Raw genomic sequence first — 19,843 nt, 5'->3', positions numbered from 1 at the left:
TAATAGCATTAACATCAGTTCCTAGATAGTTTAAACTAAGAGATTATCTCTTTATAAATCTGTTCCTATACTAAGATTTGATGCAGAGGCTGTTTTGAAGGTTTCAATACTGTATGAGACCCACTTTCCTTGCATGTAGGACAAGTGCTATGTTGCTCTCAAATTATGTGCAACACTTCTTCAGTAGTGCGTTCAATCCCCTGCTCTCTGCTAGGTCAGAAAATATGGACAGATAAACCTCTTTTGCCATTTACATTTTAAATTATTTTACTAATTTCTTAATTTAACCTGATTTTTAAATGTTTATATTCCATTTTTATTTTTTGAATTTTAAACAATAACTGTGCAACAGCAAAAGGGAAGAGATAAAGAAATAAGTAATTAATTAAATAAGTAAACTACCCACATTTTAAGGCAAATGTATTTATATCTTCAAAAAGGAAAACAAATACTTCCTTTATTAAACTTTAAATTTAAAGAAGGAGCTACTCTTTTGTTTCTATTATTCAGTAAATCACGATGAATCCAGGAGTTTCCCCATCCTAAAAATCCTGCATGTAAATTAAATCCTGTGTTATTTATTCCTAGGATTTAAAAAATTTCCTGTTCACATTTTTATCCAAACAATTAACCTTCCTCTGTATTTCTAATACAGTTATACAAATCAATGGAAGGTGAAAACTATTTCATCTGCTACATTCAACAGTAATAATGTAAAATTGTTGATTCTTTTCAAGTATCATACTTTAATTACAAAATGTCAAAGCATTCAACATTTATTTATGAACATATTTTGGTCATTTCTAGAGTGCCTCACCAACATTAGAAGCTCTGGTATTCCTGCTTTTGTAAATGAATTTTTTTTGTCTGCCCTTATGCAAAATATGATATTATCATCAACTATTTCCAATTCTACAACATATTTTTCTATATTATTTTGCCAAGATAAAATATGGGGAATAAAGTTACATCAGAACAGTTCTTAATCTGATGTCATGGGTTTAAATGCCTGGTTCTCTATACACATTTAAATTAGAATGGTATATATCTAGTCTAGTCATGACACTTATTTTCCAATGTTATCCACAAGGACAGTGTTCAATCAAGAAGTCAGGGCTGTAACTTTTCAATTTATCTGCATCACCAACTCTCATCGTGCCTGAAACTGAATGCTGGCTAAAATAGATGCACTGATCTCAAAACATAACCTGCTTTTGACATATGGCTATATACTTACCAAATCATTAATAATGGTAAACAACTTTATTCATCATGCTACTATTCATCTTTCTGTGACTCAGAATTTGTTCATAATTCACCAAAAGACTTACATTCTACAACAAAGTTGTCAAACCCCCAAATGTCACTTTTTCTAGGACTGGGAGATAGTCATCTATTTTAAATCAATTAAGATGCTATGCTTGGCAGCTGTTGCTTTTTTAAGCCAATCCCAACTATTTTGTTAGGCTGTAAGACGTGAATCCAGACCATTGAGTACAGCCAATATTGTCCTGTTCCTCAAAAATGTATACTACTAATGCAATACCTTACAATGGTGTTAGCAGATGTGTCACATGCAGGTCATGCCCATCCCAGTTCTGCAAAGGGAAAAAAACATCATGATATGTCATGTGATGGCAACATGCCGCAGCAAGTTTGACACTGGTGACTTATAGTGATGATTGTCAATGGCTGTCCACAATCGACAAATTGATTCACACTGAGAATCACATGTTCTATTTTCTGGGGTTCCTCCCTTTTTTGAAAAAAATATATTTTTCCACTTTAGTAACAAAAGAAAAAAAATCAACATAGCATTGTGATGTTTAATCAATCCATCTCAAATTATTGTTTAAATCTACAACTAGAATGTCAGAGCTTAAAGTCCAAATTTCACTGCACGAATCTAAATGAAGCATCTCCAACCGATGGTGATCTAGTCTCTGCTTGAATATATCCTCTGAAGGGGAGAATATAGCCTCACTGGGAATCAGTTCCACTGTCAAATTACTTCTAGTGTTAACAAAAAATGTTTGTACATTTAATAAGAATCTGCCTTCCTATAATAGTGAATTTCCCTATTCTATGTCTTGCCCTCTTCAACAAAACAGAATAGTTTTATGACATCCTTTCAAATACTTAAAAGAGTGCTATCATTCTTAAGCGAAGGACACTGCATTTGTCTATTACATTTCAATCTGTTATTCTTTACTTTGTGATATCATTTTCAATTGTATTTCTTTTTTTGTTAAAAAAGCTACCTCATCAAATTTTGGGTCATTTCTGCCATGTTAAGTGTTCTTAGAATTCCTCCATCTAAGTCATTAATAAAAATTACTGAACTGCAGAGACTCAGGACTGAATTTTGTGGTACTCAGGGAACACTTGCTTTAGTATGATGAATAATTTACTTAATTTATTTGAGTTAGCATTGATTCCTTATGACTGCTTGAACAAATCCCTCTAGTTTTCTTGATAAGCTTTCCTTCCTGGGGCTGAGAAAGAATATTTGGTCTATGACTGACTTTTGTGCCCAAAGTAGGACTAGGACTCACAGACTCCTGGTTTATAGCCTCAACCATTATACCATAGGCTCTTAACTATGGTGATTACTCTTATGATTTTTAATATCTATTTAATACAAAATTTCTAATAATGATATTCCTGATTTTGAAAATGAGATAAGGTTAGTCTAGATCAGGGGTGTCAAACACAATTTAATTGAGGGCAGTATCAGGGTTGTATTGGGGGGGGGACCAGGTGGGCATGCCAAGGGTGCGCGTGACCAGTTTGAGATCACTCATGTCGGGGGGGGGGGCTTGCGAGCACTCACAGCCCTCCAGAGCTCCGTTTTTACTGGCAGAGACACCGTGGGTTGGTCCTTTGCTGTTTCCAGGACCGTGTGGGCCAGATCTAAGTACCCTGTGGACTGGCTCAGCTGCCTTGAGTTTGAGATCTCTGCTCAAGACGATAAGTATTCTTGACAATTCCATATTGTGCTCTGGTAGCTGCCATACTGATTGATAAGCACATTGAAACAATTTCTTTGTGATCCACTCTAGAATCCTGCCAAGTATCAATGTCACACTGACTGATCTACAGTTGCCTGGATTCTGCTTTTCCTCTTTTAAAAGATAGGGATCTTTGTGCTCCATCAGTCATCTGGTACTTCATAGTAATCCATGATTTCTTAATACATAAATGTTCAGCTGTCAGCTAGCTTCTTGAGTACAATATAAAGCAGTTTATCTGATCTGGAGACTTAATTTCATTTAAAGTAAACATGTCTTGACAATATTTTAAGCTTCAATACTGTGACTTTGTAGTGCTTAGAATTTCCCATTGGAACAGCTGTTTTTTTTAAGAGAAGTTGAACAAAAATGCAAGTAGTCCTGCCCTCACTGACTGTATGTTGCCTTCTTAAGCAATGCTAGGCATACTGTATCAGAATATGCACATATTAAAAACATTAATAATATCAAAATCACACTAAACTTTAAGCTTTTTTTTTTGTAGTTTTCACCTAAATGCCTGTATTATAAGGTATTCATAGCATTTTCCCCAAGTCATATTGTTTAGGGGAGTAAGAAGATTCTACCTGGAGAAGGCAACAAAGACCCAAATCATACAGGATCTCACAGGTTACAACCAGCACCCTGAAATTGGCTCAGAAGCCTACTTTTACACTGTTATTCTGGTAAATCAGCTAGAGTTGGTCAGTGTGCAAGCAGCTGCATTTTGGGTTTGCTACAGTTTCTAGGTTGCCACAAAGAGCAGCCCCACACTGAGTGTATTGCAGTAGTATAACTTAACCTGAGTACCAGTTTCAACAATTTTTATTTCAGGAATTGACTTAACGGATGGCCAAAGGTTCTTCTGGATAAACAGCTTTCACTTGTTCCAGAAAGAAATCAAAGTCCAAGAAAACAGCCAAACTGCACACAAGCTTTTGTAGAGACAGTGCAGCCCTTCCCAGAGCACTAGCTGAACGACTCAAGGGTTTCTCTACCACAGTAGATCCAACTTAAGGGATCTAGTCCGAGTCTGTACTTCCCAAGGATTCAACATCTTTTTCCTCAAAACCAATTAAAAGCTAGTTGGGAAATACTGTAGTGTTTCTCAGTCTCAACAACATTTAAGATGTGTGGACTTCAGTTCCCAGAATTCTCCACCCACTATGACTGAAGAATTTTTAGGTGTTGAAGTCCTTACATCTTAAAGTTGCTTAGATTGAAAAAAATAGTGAAACTATATTAAGCAGTGCTTCCTTTGCTAACTGTTCATATTTTGAGATCCTCACTACCAGAAACTTTTTTCTATTACTTTTAACATAACTAAAGGAGATTTATTGTAGATTTTGGCATAATTTATTCACCATTCTGAGATTTATCTTGTCAATATTAATTTCTACAAATCTAGACTATCTGTGTATATGTCTTCTGGTTGGGCTGGTATCATTTCCTAGGTATATTCTTCACAAAGCTCAGTAGCTTTTTCCATTTTTTTCTTTTTTTTCATGGAAACTGTTTGCAATGGTACTTTATTTATAGTATTTCCTTTCTTAGGAACTCCCATCTATCTGAAGGTCCTTTTTCCCATTACGAATCTCTTACTATAGCATTCCATAGAATTATTTATGAAATTATATATATATATATATATATATATATATATATATGTATGTATGTATGTATGTATGTATGTATGTATGTATGTATGTATGTATATATATATATATATATATATATATATATATATATATATATATATATATATATATATATGTGTGTGTTTTTATTTGTGCTGATAAATAAATAAAGGAAGACTAGTATAGATCTATTTCAAGCTATTTAGCTCTCATCAGCTAGCCATATCCTTACTGGGATTCGAACCTGTGCTCTATTGCCTTCCCAGGCAGGGAGTTAACCATTTGAGCTACAGAGAACGACTCCTTTTATCAGCCAGCCAGGGTGGGAGGTATATACTTAAAGTCACAACCCCTGGCATGCCCAAGTGTGGGAGGAAGGTCACACTTCCACTCTCTGTCATTAGGCTCGTCACAAGAGTCCATCCAGACAGAAACCCAATATTTTTACTGTTGCCTTTGTTATATTTGTGTTTTTATTTGTGCTGATAAATAAATAAAGGAAGACTAGTATAGATCTATTTCAAGCTATTTAGCTCTCATCAGCTAGCCATATCCTTACTGGGATTCGAACCTGTGCTCTATTGCCTTCCCAGGCAGGGAGTTAACCATTTGAGCTACAGAGAACGACTCCTTTTATCAGCCAGCCAGGGTGGGAGGTATATACTTAAAGTCACAACCCCTGGCATGCCCAAGTGTGGGAGGAAGGTCACACTTCCACTCTCTGTCATTAGGCTCGTCACAAGAGTCCATCCAGACAGAATATATATATATGTACCATATCTTTTCTAAACATTCTGTCAGAAGCATGAGAAGTAAAACTTTAAACCTTTTGATTGTATGAGTTTTTAAAATAGAAAACCTCAAATGAATGGTTTTATACAGGAAGTAAGACAAGATGGATGCACCATGCACCTATCTTCTTCTGCCAGCTGCCAAATACATTGATACACCAGCCTATTTAAACAGCTTCCTTCCCTCCCTTGCTTGCCTTCTAGCGGGTGCCACTAATAATATAAACTATTTTTAAAAATAAATAAAATAAAATACCATAAGGCGCTCAGCAGGGAAGCTACTGCACTGTTACCATCTTGGCTCAGCCCTGACTGCCAATATACCTATCTAAACATTTCCTATGATAAAAGCTGTCTGCCTGAATTCCTCTTTGCTTACACAATCATTCACTTTCATTTATTAGAGCTGTGAAGACCTCACTAATAACACTAGATTTTGATTGAAAAATACCTATATAGCAAAGAATATATATATTTTGGCCATACCAATTCCTTCAGCTTATATCTGGTAGCCCTACTAGATACCCCCCTCCTTCTCTCTCTCTCTCTTTCTCATCAAATTCTCTCTCTTACAAACAAAGACAGCCATATTATATAGTAGTAGGAGAAAGAAAAGGCAATGAATGAGTCAGAAAAGCAATGCAAAAGAATAAAAATAATATGTAAAAGCAGAAGATCAATACAGATAATTTGCCAAATGGCAATTTACCGAGGTGTTTATATCGTATATTACCCTATTGAATTATGTGTAAACCATTTCTCATTCCCTCTAGATTTTTAACAGTTCTGTAAAATGTAATATATTCTTCATTTCTCATTGATATATTAAACAGCCTGACATTTTACCCAGTGAGTTCACTACATTTGAACTGCCAAATTCTGGATAACCATTAGATGGCAGCAAAGGGTTAGAGCAGTTATTCTCAAAGGGTGAGCTATCTAATAATCTCATACTATTTTTTTAGTATCTCCCTACAATAACAATTAGCCACTTACCATCTCATTCTCACAGGCCAACAGTGAGTTTCATTAGCAGTGAGTTGATGAAAATCCATCTGTTGCCTTAGCATTCTCTCCTGAAGCTGTCAAAAAGGGCAAGATGGCAGATGCGGTATATACCATCTTGCTATTTTAACCCTATCCTTTGGCCATTTATAAAAAAAAATATTTAGTACAACTTGCTCAAGCAGTAAGAAATAACTGATAGACACAGGTGACTTGCAAGAATGAGTCAATGATTGAAACATTCAAATAATAAACGAAATACCAACACAAGTATTAATTCATAAAACTGACATGGGTGATTACCAATTGTGAATACATGTAAGATGTAATAACCAAAACGGTGATCTTGCAGAATTAATTTTTTAAAAGTTTAAATAAGAAAGACAAGGATAAATATCCAAAAATAGGTTTTGTTGGACTAGAGATCCATTTGTCGCTAGCCACATAACTACTGGAAACTGAAGTAGATTCTTGTCCATAGCAATATTTATATGAAAGGAGAATAAAAAAGTCAAGACAGCAGATACTGCATTAGCCATCTTGCTTTTTTCGATCCCAACCTTGCAGACCGTACTGCCTGACTAGGTTCATATTAAGCATTGTTATTAAGTGTAGAAGATATAGATTCATTCAAGTAGAAAATAAATATTATTTTGGATTAAAATTTCCAGTATAACATTTAATTAAGGCCTTCAAATTGGTGAGAATAATATATTCACAAAATCACGTTGTGAACATGTGAGTGAATAGTGATCACTGATGATGTTACCTAGTTTGGGCAATGAAATATCTGCAAGAAAACATCTCAGAGAACATCATGGACCCCACAAAGGCATCTATAATTATTACCTTATAGTTAGCCAAAAATCCTTTGCTCTTAAAATAAACATATAGGGAAGGATGTATATTTGAGTGCTCTCCCTTTTTTGAACATAGTGGACAATGATCGCAAGACATTTATGAAGTGTCCTGTATCTCTTTGCTGCCACTAAGTCTTGCAACTCACTTTTGTCTGCCAACTTTTTTCTGTAAAAGTTGTTCTGTATGTCACCACTTGTCAATCAAAAGAGAGATAGTTTGATGTAGTGGCTAAGGCTAGCACTTGGTAGACTACAGGGTATTTCAATATTGCCTTGGGCACAAAGCCAATTGGGTGACCTTCAGCCCAAGGCAGTAAGTAATGACAAGTCACTTCTAAAATTTTTCCAGGAACATTGCTGGGTTTAGTTTTGATTATCTAATTTATAAATTATAACTTAGTTAATATATGGTGACAATTTGCAAATTCAGGATTCCGTAATTTCATTAATTCAGACTACGCATTCTCTAGTCAAAAGGAACAAAAACAGAAAGTCTGTAGCAAAATCCAGTAATTACTTTGTGCGGCATCGCAATAGCAATAGCAGTTACACTTATATACCGCTTCATAGGGCTTTCAGCCCTCTCTAAGCAGTTTAGAGAGTCAGCATATCACCCCCACAGTCTGGGTCCTCATTTCACCCATCTCGGAAGGATGGAAGGCTGAGTCAAACTTGAGCCGGTGAGACTAGAACCGCTGAACTGCAGATAACAGTCAGCTGAAGTGGCCTGCAGTACTGCACCCTAACCACTGCGCTACCTCGGCTCTCGCCACCAAGCCCTCGCCTGTACCGACCCGACCATTTCATGACTCCAATAGCAAAAGGCCTGGCTCCGGGGATTTCGGGTGTCATTGCCTTACCAAGCGGCGGCGAAGAAGAAAAAGAAGGGGCCGGTCTGCGGCTCGGCGACCTAAAATATGGGCTCTTCTTCTTCGGGACGTTTCCGAGGCCTCGCTGCTAGTTCGGGAGAAGGCCGCCTCTTCTGTTAGTCAGCCGCCCGCTTAGTTTCGCTCTTACCGAGGGCGTCAGAGCAGAGGATTGACAGCTGGTCCGCCTCCCGCCGGAGATTTAGTATCGCGCCCGCGAAAGGAGGCCTCCGAGCGCCAATGCAACTCCGCCTCCCGCCTTAGCCTGGCCCAGGTAGAGCAGCGTCGAGCTTTCCTTGCATTTCGCTGGATGAAAAATGGGGCAGAATACAGTATAAACGGCCTGACAGAAAAGCAAGGCTGGTGTGTGTCCGACTGCTCTCTGGGTATGTTCAGTAAATGAAAGAGACTTTAACCTATTTTCAGGCTCAACATCATTTTTGTCTAAACCCATGTTCCCAGCCTTAGAAACATTAACGTGTGTGGACTTCAACTGCCAGAATTTCCTCACCAACATATTAAGTGGGGAATTCTGGGACTTGCAATTTACAGGTTAACATTCCTGAGGTTGAAACACTTGTTTATGAAAGCCTATTCTCTGGAGAAATGTCACTGTAGAAGTTTCGATGACCTGTAATATTTGCAGGCTAATTGCTCTGGTTGATCAACAATTTAATAGGGCTGGATTTTGTTACTATTTGGATGAGAACCTGGTGGGAAATTCCAGGACTTTTAGATTTGGGAAGTACAAACAGAATTGCTTTTCCATCCCTGCCATAGACACTGCTGGGACTGTCTAAGAAGTCACACCAAGGGAATCTAACTATGATTTCCACATGCTTACTGAGAACTTAATGTTGATTGATTTTAATGTGGCTTGTTCGTGTACCTATGGTTATGCTTAGGACCTTTAGCACTCGTATTTTTGCCACCTGCATTTTAAAACCAGGTCCATATTCTTTAGGAAGAAAGGGGAAGGAGGAGCATATGGCCAAGCGTTTTGAGAGCAGGGTTCCATCCAAAGTACACTTCAATGTTTGAAATCATCAAGTGCATTTTTGTTCAAGGGATTAAAATTAGTATAGTATGACATAACACCCCCCCCCCAATTATTCAAATATTTTTCATTTTCCCTTATGCACCTGGTTACTGGACTGCTAATTTCACTGGAGAGAAAAAATGTTCAAAACATTAATGCAGATGCAGTGAAAAGAAGGGAAACTCACAAGACTGCTCTTGGGCCCTTATCGTTTCAAAGGTTCTCCAGTAAATCCCATTAAGTTCCCTGAGTTTTATTTCTGTGTAAAAGATTACTGATCTAATATATAGTTTCAGCTATGTTGGTGATACAGGCATACACTCAACTAAATTACTTTGAAGTTTCTTTTGGAGATGCATTTCAAGTGCAATCACTTCACCTCACCCTGGAAAGTTGACATCCTTTCAGAAAAAGTTTTTATTGTTCCTTGTATTATCTGTTGATTTTAGTTACATGCCATTCCACTTCCAGAGACATAAACAGGTTGCAACAGAAACATCTGTCCACAAATACTGTCATTTTTCATCTGTGATCTTCTAGGAGAGAAATATTGAAGCAATCTTTTTTGATTGGTAGGATTAGAAGCAATCTGGAAGCATCCTTACTGACTTGATTCATTCATTTTTGTAAGCCATAATATGATTTATTTTATTTTGGATTGGCACATTGTATAAATTTGACACTTTCCCTCAGTTTCATCTGACCATAGCACAAACAAAGTCCAACAATTTACTATTTATGATATGTTCTCATGATATCAGTTTCATCCCAGCCTAATCCAGGTTGTGTACATTGTGGTTTTAAAGCAGCAGTTTTCTGCTTAACTATGTAGCAAGTCACAGCAACTTTTATTATGTGTACAATCTGACATATTTCACTGGTCTTTTGACTGGTGGTACAATCAGTTGACTTCTAGAAGTGGGATGACCCGCATCAATTGCCCATTTTAGTTCAGCACAGGCATGCCTTGTCCTTTCTAATCTCTGGATACGGTCTCCCTAGGGCAATGGGGCAGTCAAAGGTTTTTAAAAATCATCTCTCCTTCTTTACTTCCAAACTTTCTGAGCCAGTCTTGAAGATGCTGATCAATAATGCTAGTAGGGAACTGAGCACTGAAGCTAGAGAGGATTAGCTTTCCTTCTGCCACTTTAGGACGCACACATCCAGACACAACCAAACAGCTGTTGTCATAATGTTTTCAAATACAGGCTTAGTACTGAATCCATGTTCAAAAGAAACTTACCTAATAACTGACAGGCCTGAGATGTTAATTTCCTCCCACTTATCATGTAACCCTATACCTTTTAGCTGTTATTTGTTCTTCTTTTAAACATAAACTTAATGGAGTTGCAGAAGAGCGCTAAATATATTAAAAACACTTAACTTCACAGCTGACATTCATTCACGAATATTTCATAGTGCACAACACTACCTACATCCCATCTCATCAGTTGTAAAGAGGCTTACGGGAATGTAAATGGTGCAACCTTATAACCATATGACCTATTAATATAATAGCAGCTATCATTACAATGTGCACTCGTACCTCCAAGCTGATAGGAGACTAACATGTTCAAAGGGATGGGTCTTTCCTCTGCAGCATTCAAAGAGCCCTCATCTCTTTCAAGTGGATTGTTACCTTTTGGGAGAAAATGGCAGGAAGCCCAACTCTTTATCCATGACATCTCTATTTAAATGGATGTTTATGTACAATTTTGATTCCTCCTATTCTGCTTCTTTCAGTTTGGGGATCAAAGGTTAAGGGCTTTGCAATGCCTGGATTAAATTTTGACAGGTGATGGAAACTGAAGGTTTAGCCATCTATTCTCATTCCATGGTAAGATAAATATTTGGTAGATGTTTTCCTGGTGGTGAGATATGTTGACAGATCAGCCAAAGCAAAGGAATCCACCTATTCCTTTTCCTAAAGACCTATGCTTTTCTGCATAGAAATATCAAACACCATTTGTCTTTAACTGTCCCATTCACTTGCCATTTTGTTTCATGTACTTTAATTCTAAAACTATATTAAAGATTGCTCTTACTAATCTTTCATGTAGAATTTAAATACTGAGAAATATAAATCATTAACTTGTTAAAAATAATGCCTATATTAGTTTAGTATTTATAACAGATTTTGCATGGTTTACTTTATTTACTAAGAAGTAAAAGAAAAGTTAAGTACAAATATCAATTATGTTTTATCTCAAAGACTTCCAAATGAATATAAATATTCCCTTTATTAATATTTCCCCTCAATTGCAGTGTAAGGCCTTTGTGGGGATTTTTTTTGGTTTTGATTCTTCCAGCTTTTGACAGCTACTACCTGAGTTTGTATAATATACAAAAACTATCCAATTGTAATTTAGATCCTGCATGGTTATAGTTCAGCGTATCATGCAAACTCAGAAAATTGGAATAATGAAGTAACTCATGTATAAGTCTGCCATGTGAATGGAGATATTTGTTTGTTTCTGAAATCTTGAGTTGAAGTCCACACTTGCCAAGCTACCAAGTTTGAAAAAATCTGTGGTATAGCCCAATTTTGTTACTGTTAGTATTGGTATTCATTTGATTTACATATGCTGCCTTTCTAGTCAGGGAGTGCTCGGTGAGGTCTGAATCTTTTTTGCTAAATATGTAGTTATACTTGGCAGATTGTATGTCATCAGATTGAAACTACACTACATAAATAGGGAGTGAATTGTTTCCATAATCCTTGCAGTTGCAGTCATATTTACTTTAAGCCAATATCCAGTCTTATAAAGTGTTTTCTACATAAATGTTTAGCTTTTAGCAACTTTGAATAACTATATAAAAATATCAATTTGTGTTGCTATGTTTGTTTGTGTGATTTCTATTTCCCCATGTAAATGCATAACAGATAAAGGGCAAATTCGTGCCTCTAAACTTTCAGAGACAAGTTCCCTCAAGCCAGACTGACCCAGTTTGTCTTAAGGAAATTTGTCTCTGAACAGAAATGTCTATCATAGCATTGGAGAATAGGAACATGTGATAGATCTATACATTGTATATTCACTACTAGATGTACCCATTAGCTTGTAATGCAAATATTCATTATGTGACCTGGTTGTACCATTAGGATTTATGAAACAGAACTTATAGTTTTAGAATCATGAAAATATCTGCAGGTTTGAGAAAAGGAAGTTGTCATGGTTTTCATTATGATTTCTTATTTAAATAACTCAAAGTCAGTTTAGGAAAAACTCAATCTAAGTATAAGTCTTTCCATGAGAAAGTGTTGTGGATTAGAGAAAAACATGAAAATACATGCTTTATTTCCTACCCTTCTATTGCCCAGATATATGATTAAGAGTTATAGGCATATACCAGTGCAATTATTATTATGCAGTTATAAATATGGGTTACTCTATTCTTGTATTTCCCACATCCTGATACCAGACTGTGTCTACTGAACAATACTGAAGCTGCTTTGATTTCTTTCTTCATAAATTTGTTCCCCAGTGTTCCACTTATATATCCATAGGAGTGAGGGAGTAAATGTTACATTTGGAAGAGGAATATGAATAGGCAATTTTAATACTGTAAAATTAAAATTAACTACTGAGTTAATGCAAATTAACTCATATAGGATGCAAATGGGATTCTCTAGAACAAAGAAGGCTGATGAGTTTCCCACCCCCCAAAATACAAAGAATTTGATGGATTCTTACTTTGAGCAACATTTTCACTTGTGTTCAAATCTTTATCTCAGTTGACTTGTGAAGTCAATTACAACCTTTACGAACTAATAAAATATGAAACATAAATTAAGCTTAAAAAACACTTGCTGACCTTTCAACACAATCCATGTTTATATGCAAAATTTCAAATGTATTATAAATGATTAATTAAATAAACTAGAATGCACAACTTCTTTGGCTGTTATTCTAAGACTGTGCTAAATTGTAGTTAATTATTCCAAAGAAAGTGAATGAATAACTTAAAATAAAAATTATCCTTATAAAATATAATCTAAGGATTATATTAAGATTTAAAAGTTTTCTTTGAAACAAGCAAGAAAGAATGATTGACCTTTAGTTGTTCATTGAACAGTCTAAGGTTTGTTGGATTTAACATGTACGGTAGGGAAAAATATATTCCCAGCAGTTGGATTAAAGTGAATACTGTCAAAAATAGAGACAATATAAAAATCTCCAGATAGATTTCTTGTTAACAGCTAAACCTAGTATCTTTTCATTCTTCACAAACAAGCATTTTTAAAAAAAAATTGTTAGATTTCAAAAAACAGACGGCTAACATATGAAATACATATACATATAGTTACAACTCAGCACAGATTGTCTATCTGTTCTTGCTCAAATGAAGCAAATGTATTTCTATGTATACATCTGTGATATTCCAGGATGAAAGCTTCTCTCCTAGAACAACTAGTAACTCCATTATTATCTTTTTCCAGGGGAGGGAAATGCACTGTAGGAAGGAACATTTAAAAATACTTTTACATGTGTTATGCATCCAGTTCTATTTAGGATTATCAAGTGCCTAACATCACATGTAATTAATTTCAATGACTTCAAAAGAAAAGAGATTTTGACATTAAATAAAAAGAATTCTAGTGCCATTATGTGACTAATACATTGCAAATTATTTTTAAATCATATAATTAAAGGAACTCCACAGCACTAAATTCAGTAAAGCACTGAATGTATGTTTTAGGAAATATTCAGAATTATAGTCTGATGGATCATGAAATGGACTGAGGGTGGAGTCTAATATTTGCATAAAACCTATCTGAAGGAAATTAGAATATTCATCTTGAGGGAAAAATGTATTGAAATAACATGAGAAATTACAAAAAAATTGGCAGAGCTCCTCTGAGCATCTGTTGAATTGGGTGGCTTTCTTCATGTGTTTAACTTATTAGCATTGCAAGCTGATAGTACCCATGAGAGTATGTAAATTTGGGCTGCACTTCTATTTACTTTGGAGTAAGTCCACTTGTATTTCTTGTGATGAATTTATATCTATTTTATTTTAAAATATTTCTTTATAAATTCTTTTTGTTTACTACTGAGTAAGTATTCACAGGATTGGGCTGTATGTAAATTAGATATGTTTACATTGCAATTTGTTGCTAATAAATATCTGATTTAAGATAATGTTTTACATAAAGGGTTTTATTCCTCTGTTTTATATTCATGGATAAGTTTCCATTTTTTCTAACAACTATGTTTGGTAGTAGAAGTTCTAGCCTGATTATTTCATGTGTTCTTAGATGTGCATTTAGACAAGGAAAGGCAAGGTCTATTTTCTTTTAATTGAAAACAATCACCCATGCAGCTATTCCATTGCTGTGATTTATTACCTATCGTGTCCCTTGGAAAACAAGAAAATACGATTTTTATTTCTGTTCTAATTGTAATGTTCTTTGTTTCTATTGCACCTTGATTGTGAGACTACAGGCATCCTAGTTAGTAAAAGGAAGCCAACAGTAGATTATCTTTCAAAATAGGTCCTAGTTTCCTTAGTATGGAATGAGCATGCTTGGAAGGCAAATGGATTTTGGCTACTTACCAATATTATACCAAAACACTGTTATTATAATTACAGGAAAATATTGCATATGATATAAGACTGGTAACTAAACGTTAGCTGTCTTTGTAGAAACTATTTCATAAAAACCTCAATTGATCACAACTAGAATGTGTGCTTGAGGTCAGTACAGATGGTCTATCAGAGGAAGCCAAGACAATGAAGTTCATGAGATCAATTAAAAAAGGTCAAGAACTTCAAAGAACAAAAAGCAAGGTATGGAGCGGGGTATAAATATGATGGAGGAAAGTATGGTTTGCCAAGATAGAAATACATTAGAAGAGAATATTTGTAGCTCAGGGAGTGAACTATGGGGTCTTTGGTGCTCTCCCCCTCTTTGGTTGTGCAGTGATGATGTTACCTAGTTTGGTAATGAAGTGTCTGTAAAAATACAATCAAGTTCAGAGAGACCCAAGGAACCTACATAGAAATATAATGTATGGAGAAATGTAGAGAATGCTGTTCTAGATTGCCAGTAATTATATTTTCTTTCCTCTTTTCTTATTAAATGTCTACATTCTTTTGTTTATTTGTATGGACTTTCTAAACACCTTTTATTTGTTTTGCATATTTTAAGAATAAAAAACTGTACTATACTGCCCTGTATATTAGATAACTTCAGGCAAATTGTAACAGGTGGTTAGGTTTGCTCAAGAAATCTTGCTGTTTGATCGAAATAAATAAGCATGGTCTTAGCACCATTATGCACTCTTTATAACAGTGATGGCTAACCTTTTTGTTGTTGGGTGTCAAAAATATAAGTGTGCGCATGCAATAGTACACACATGTACCAGCACCCATAATGCAAAACACCCCCTTACATGTGAATATGCACACAATCCACCGTCACCCACGCTCCCCCCATGCACGCCACACTGCTCGCCTCCAAGTCTTTTTCACCCTCCCCAGGCTCCAGGTAATCTTTCTGAGCCTGGGGAGGGTGAAAAATTAGCCCCTTCCTAACTTCCGGTGGGCCCATTGGGTCTTTTCCAAAGTTCGGAAAGGGCCCGTTTTTTGCCTTCCCCAGGCTCTGGAGGCTTTCTTGAAGCCTGAGATGAGTGAAAACGGTCTTCACCGCCCCCCTGGAGGTCCTCCAGAAGCCAGAAATGGATAACTTCCAAACTTACAGTAGGCCTGTTGGGCCCATTTTTCGCCTTCTCCAGCCCTCCAGAAGGCCAGCTTGCAAACACACACATATGTGCTGGTGCTGAGAGCTCACATGCTGGCAGATATGACTCCATGTGGCACCTATGGCAGGCATGCCAGAGGTTCACCATCATGGCTTTGTAAGCTAGATACTACATTCAGGATAGCAAATATATGCTGTATATTTGTATATGCTGTATAACAAGTATATGTTGTTAAGGTTATAGACAGAAAGCAGTCATTAAAGAATATTCTAGGCCCTATCTATCACAAATTTCACACCGGACATTGATGAATGGGAGGATGAATTTTGGCAACAAGTAAATGATATGAATAGGAGTGAAATGTGTACTTTTAAGGGTAAATATGTACTTGTCAACTGAACAAGGGCTGAAGATTCCTACATAGGTTGAGATTCGGATAAAGACTTGTCTAACGTCTCTTCCTCATTCTGAAATGCACTTTTTAAAGCTTTTGACAAAGCTCTTTATTCTTGTATCTCATTCCAAAATATATTCTATCCTTCTCTTATAGAAAATTGTCACTAAGATATCTAATTGTTCATATGGTAGATGTAATTGTGGGAATTATAGAAATCATAGATATATTCAGTGAAGATATGCTTCTAGTTCTATATCTTTATTACAAGTAGTAGTCCTGGAAATAATGCTAGTAATGTTGTAATATTTGGTTATTTTGGAGAAGTTCTCTAATCCTAGTTATTGAAGTTTAGAATAAAAACTAGCAGCTTTTGCTATCTCAATTTTAGTAGTTGCCCAGATTTGGCAATATAGAATCATAGACTCATAAGGCTGGAAGGGATCTTGGAGCCATTCCAGTCCAATCCCCTGGACTGGATAGGAGTCCTTATATCATTTCGAACAAATGGCTGTCCAAACTTTTCTTCAAAATCTCCAGTGACAGAGCACCCACAACTCTGTAAGGCAAGCTATTCCATTGGTTTATTGCTCGCCTGTCAGAAAATTTCTCCTTAGTGTCAGGTAGAATCTTTCTTTAATGAGTTCCACCCATTGCTTCCATCCCCAAATGCTTTGGAGAATAAGACAGCTATCATGTCACACCTGATCCTCCTCTCTATTAGGCAAGACATATCTAGTTCCCTTAACAGTTCATTTAGTTTAGTCTTCAGACCCCTTATAATCTTTTTTATATTTCTTTACACTATTTCTAGTGTCTCAGAATTTATTTTGTATCACGGGCACCAGAACTGGACACAGTATTCCAAGTATGCCTCACTAGTGCAGTAGAGAACAGAACTATCAGTTCCCCTGATCTTGTGCTATCCATCTGCTGATGCAGGATTACATTGGGGTTTTTGGCAGCAGCAGCACATTGCTGACTCATATTTAAATGGTGGTCTACTAGGACAGCGTGACTCAGCCTTCCATCCTTCCAAGGTCAGTAAAATGAGGACCCAGATTGTTCGAGGCTATATTGACCCTGTAAAACTATTTAGAGATGGCTGTAAAGCACTGTGAAGTTGTATATAAGTCTAAATGCTTATACTACTGCAAACAGCAATGCCCACCATTCGTGTGAGTGGGTCTATGCACATGGGCGCATGACCCACCACTCATACAACCTGGTCATGGTCTGGTTTGGGGACTCTATACTAGGACACCTAGATTCCTCTCACAGTTGCTATAAATATTTTATTCCAGTGCATTTATTGTTGTTTTTGCATAAGTGCAAGACCTTATTTTTCTTGCCACTTATATGTGTATTATAGGATAGAACGGATTTCTCTTGTCTGTCAAGATTCTTCTGTATCTTGAGTCCATTATTCACAATGTTAACAATTTTATCCAGCTTGGTGTCATCTTCAGTTTTTATAAGCTCCCCTCTTATCCACCATCTAAATATTTTATGAAGATATTGAAGAATACTGGACCTTCAGGTAGATATAGTTCCATTGAGAATTATAGGCTGATCACAGTTAATTAGCCAATTGTGAATCCATTTGGTAGTGGTACTGTCTATTGTTCTATCTTACCAAGAAGTTGGCTATGGTCTATTGTGCCAAATGTCTTACTGAAATCCAAATATACTACATCCATAGTATTTCCTTGATCCACTAATTTACTCACGTAATCAAAGAAATCAATAAGGTTTGTTTGGCATGATCTGTTTTTAACAATCCCATGCTGATTTTTATTAATCATGTTGTCCATTTCTAGGTGCTAACAAATCTGCTGCTTGATTATCTGTTATAAAATTTCCCTAGGAATTGATGTCAAGCTGATTTGTCTGTAGTTTCCTGGTTCCACTTTTTCCCCTTTTTTTGAAAATTAGAACCACTTGTTTTCAGTCCTCTGGCACTTTTCCCGTGCTCCAGGAGCTTTGAAAGATATTGTTCAGTAGGTTTGAGATCACATCTGCCAGCTCCTTCAGAACATTGGGGTGTAAACCATCTGGTCCTCATGATTTTAATTCATCTAAAGTGGAAAGGTGTTTTCTTACAAATTTTTTGCCTAGTTTGACATGCTTTCTTATTCTGTCTCCCACGGTACTGTTTTTAATAGGTGGAATTGTTACAGTGTAACTATGATAAATATATAGTCAGCTAATTTTGGGACAGGAATTTTAGAAGGGTAATTGCTGCATGATAGTGCATCTGTTTTATATATAGAACTGCTTAGTTCAACCCCTAGCAAATCCATTGAGAAACCAAATCCACTAAAATAAATCAAATCCATTGAAAAAGAATTAGATAAAAAGTGATACTTCGTGATCCTAGAAGTCTATTGCCAATCTGACATTGCACTAAGCAACTTTATATATTTTCTTAGGCAGTTTGACTATGTGCTAATATGGAGAAGCAGATGAAGATAGCAATGCCAATGATAAGCTTTACCTGAAATGTTTTAAATTAGATTCTTTACTTTCATATCCTAGTTCCACAATTCAATTTAAACCCCATAATGGAAGCAAGAGTTCACTTTTTATAAAAATGTTATTTGTTTACAAGTGTTCTATCATTATATAATTGTGACGCATGTTATGTTTAAAGAATTAATTTAATTTTTAATTAACTGATTATTGAGATTAGTGATATGTGTTACACTAATAGAGAGCCATTTTTTAAAAATTCACACCAAATGCCTGAGTGCTATTTATTTCCTAAGTATTTCTTTCAGTTGTATTGTTAAATTTCTGAAACCAAATTAATGTCCAATGTCTTAATTGTACAGCAGCAGATAAAAATATACATACTGAATTTAAAATGTATATATTAGAAAGAAAATTTTATTGGGTATACCAAGTTGAATAACAGAGAGAAAGAATGAACCAAAAACACACACAACAATAACTAGAATCCTGTTTTGTAAAGCTGACATACATTTGTTCCAGATTAAAGTTTTCAAAATCAGTACTATGAAAATCATCAGGGGCAACTTTCCAAAATAAATAGAAATTTATTGCAGGACTTGTATTTTTATCCAGTCTTGTAGAAAGGCTGTATTATGTCAATGTAAATTGTACCAAGTGCTTTAAAACGCTGCCTGTCTCTTCTAATTTTATTGATGGAAGACGTAAAGCCCCATGTAACAATGATTGTTGTATCTTATTAAGGATGTGAATGATACAGAAGTACAATTATTGCACACTTAGCATGAAAAGTATGTGCATATGTGTGTGCATATGTACATACACAAAAATACACACATATATACATCTCAGCTATTATTTGCAAAAGCCACACAACTTCCTTTGTTTTCCAATTCCTCAAAGACTTTGCATGCTTACCACTAAATTTAAATGGGCTTCCTTTCAGAATGCCTTTATCCATCTACAAACACTAGCAGAATAAATTAGTTTTGCTTAGTGTGCTAGTCTGACATCTTTTCAGCAATTCTGAAAATAGAGCTGCTTCCCCAATTTTATTACTT

General features: G+C 35.8%; 1 protein-coding gene and 1 long non-coding RNA gene across 3 annotated transcripts in view; one reads left to right on the top strand and one right to left on the bottom strand.

Annotated features, from left to right (window-relative positions):
• Window positions 1-8,315, bottom strand: part of PTER (phosphotriesterase related) — a 41,328-nt gene extending 33,013 nt beyond the window's left edge. The window contains exon 1 of the mRNA XM_014057129.2: window positions 8,165-8,315. The gene's annotated coding sequence lies outside the window, so the exon portion shown is untranslated. The remainder of the gene's footprint in view (window positions 1-8,164) is intronic.
• A 136-nt stretch (window positions 8,316-8,451) lies between these two features.
• LOC106541628 (uncharacterized) overlaps window positions 8,452-19,843 on the top strand; it is a 118,241-nt gene continuing 106,849 nt past the window's right edge. Inside the window, exons 1-2 of one of the 2 annotated variants that reach the window (XR_001312985.2) lie at window positions 8,452-8,556; window positions 10,953-11,046. This is a non-coding gene — a long non-coding RNA (uncharacterized LOC106541628). The remainder of the gene's footprint in view (window positions 8,557-10,952; window positions 11,047-19,843) is intronic. The other variant, XR_015696327.1, reaches the window with a different exon arrangement.

Source organism: Thamnophis sirtalis, unplaced genomic scaffold (assembly GCF_051295495.1).
Source record: "Thamnophis sirtalis isolate CommonGarterSnake01/CBP01778 unplaced genomic scaffold, rThaSir2_p1.2 scaffold_4, whole genome shotgun sequence".
Taxonomy (NCBI): domain Eukaryota; kingdom Metazoa; phylum Chordata; class Lepidosauria; order Squamata; family Natricidae; genus Thamnophis; species Thamnophis sirtalis.
The sequence above is the reverse complement of the archived record's forward strand: the minus strand, read 5'-3'. Positions and strand labels throughout refer to the sequence as shown.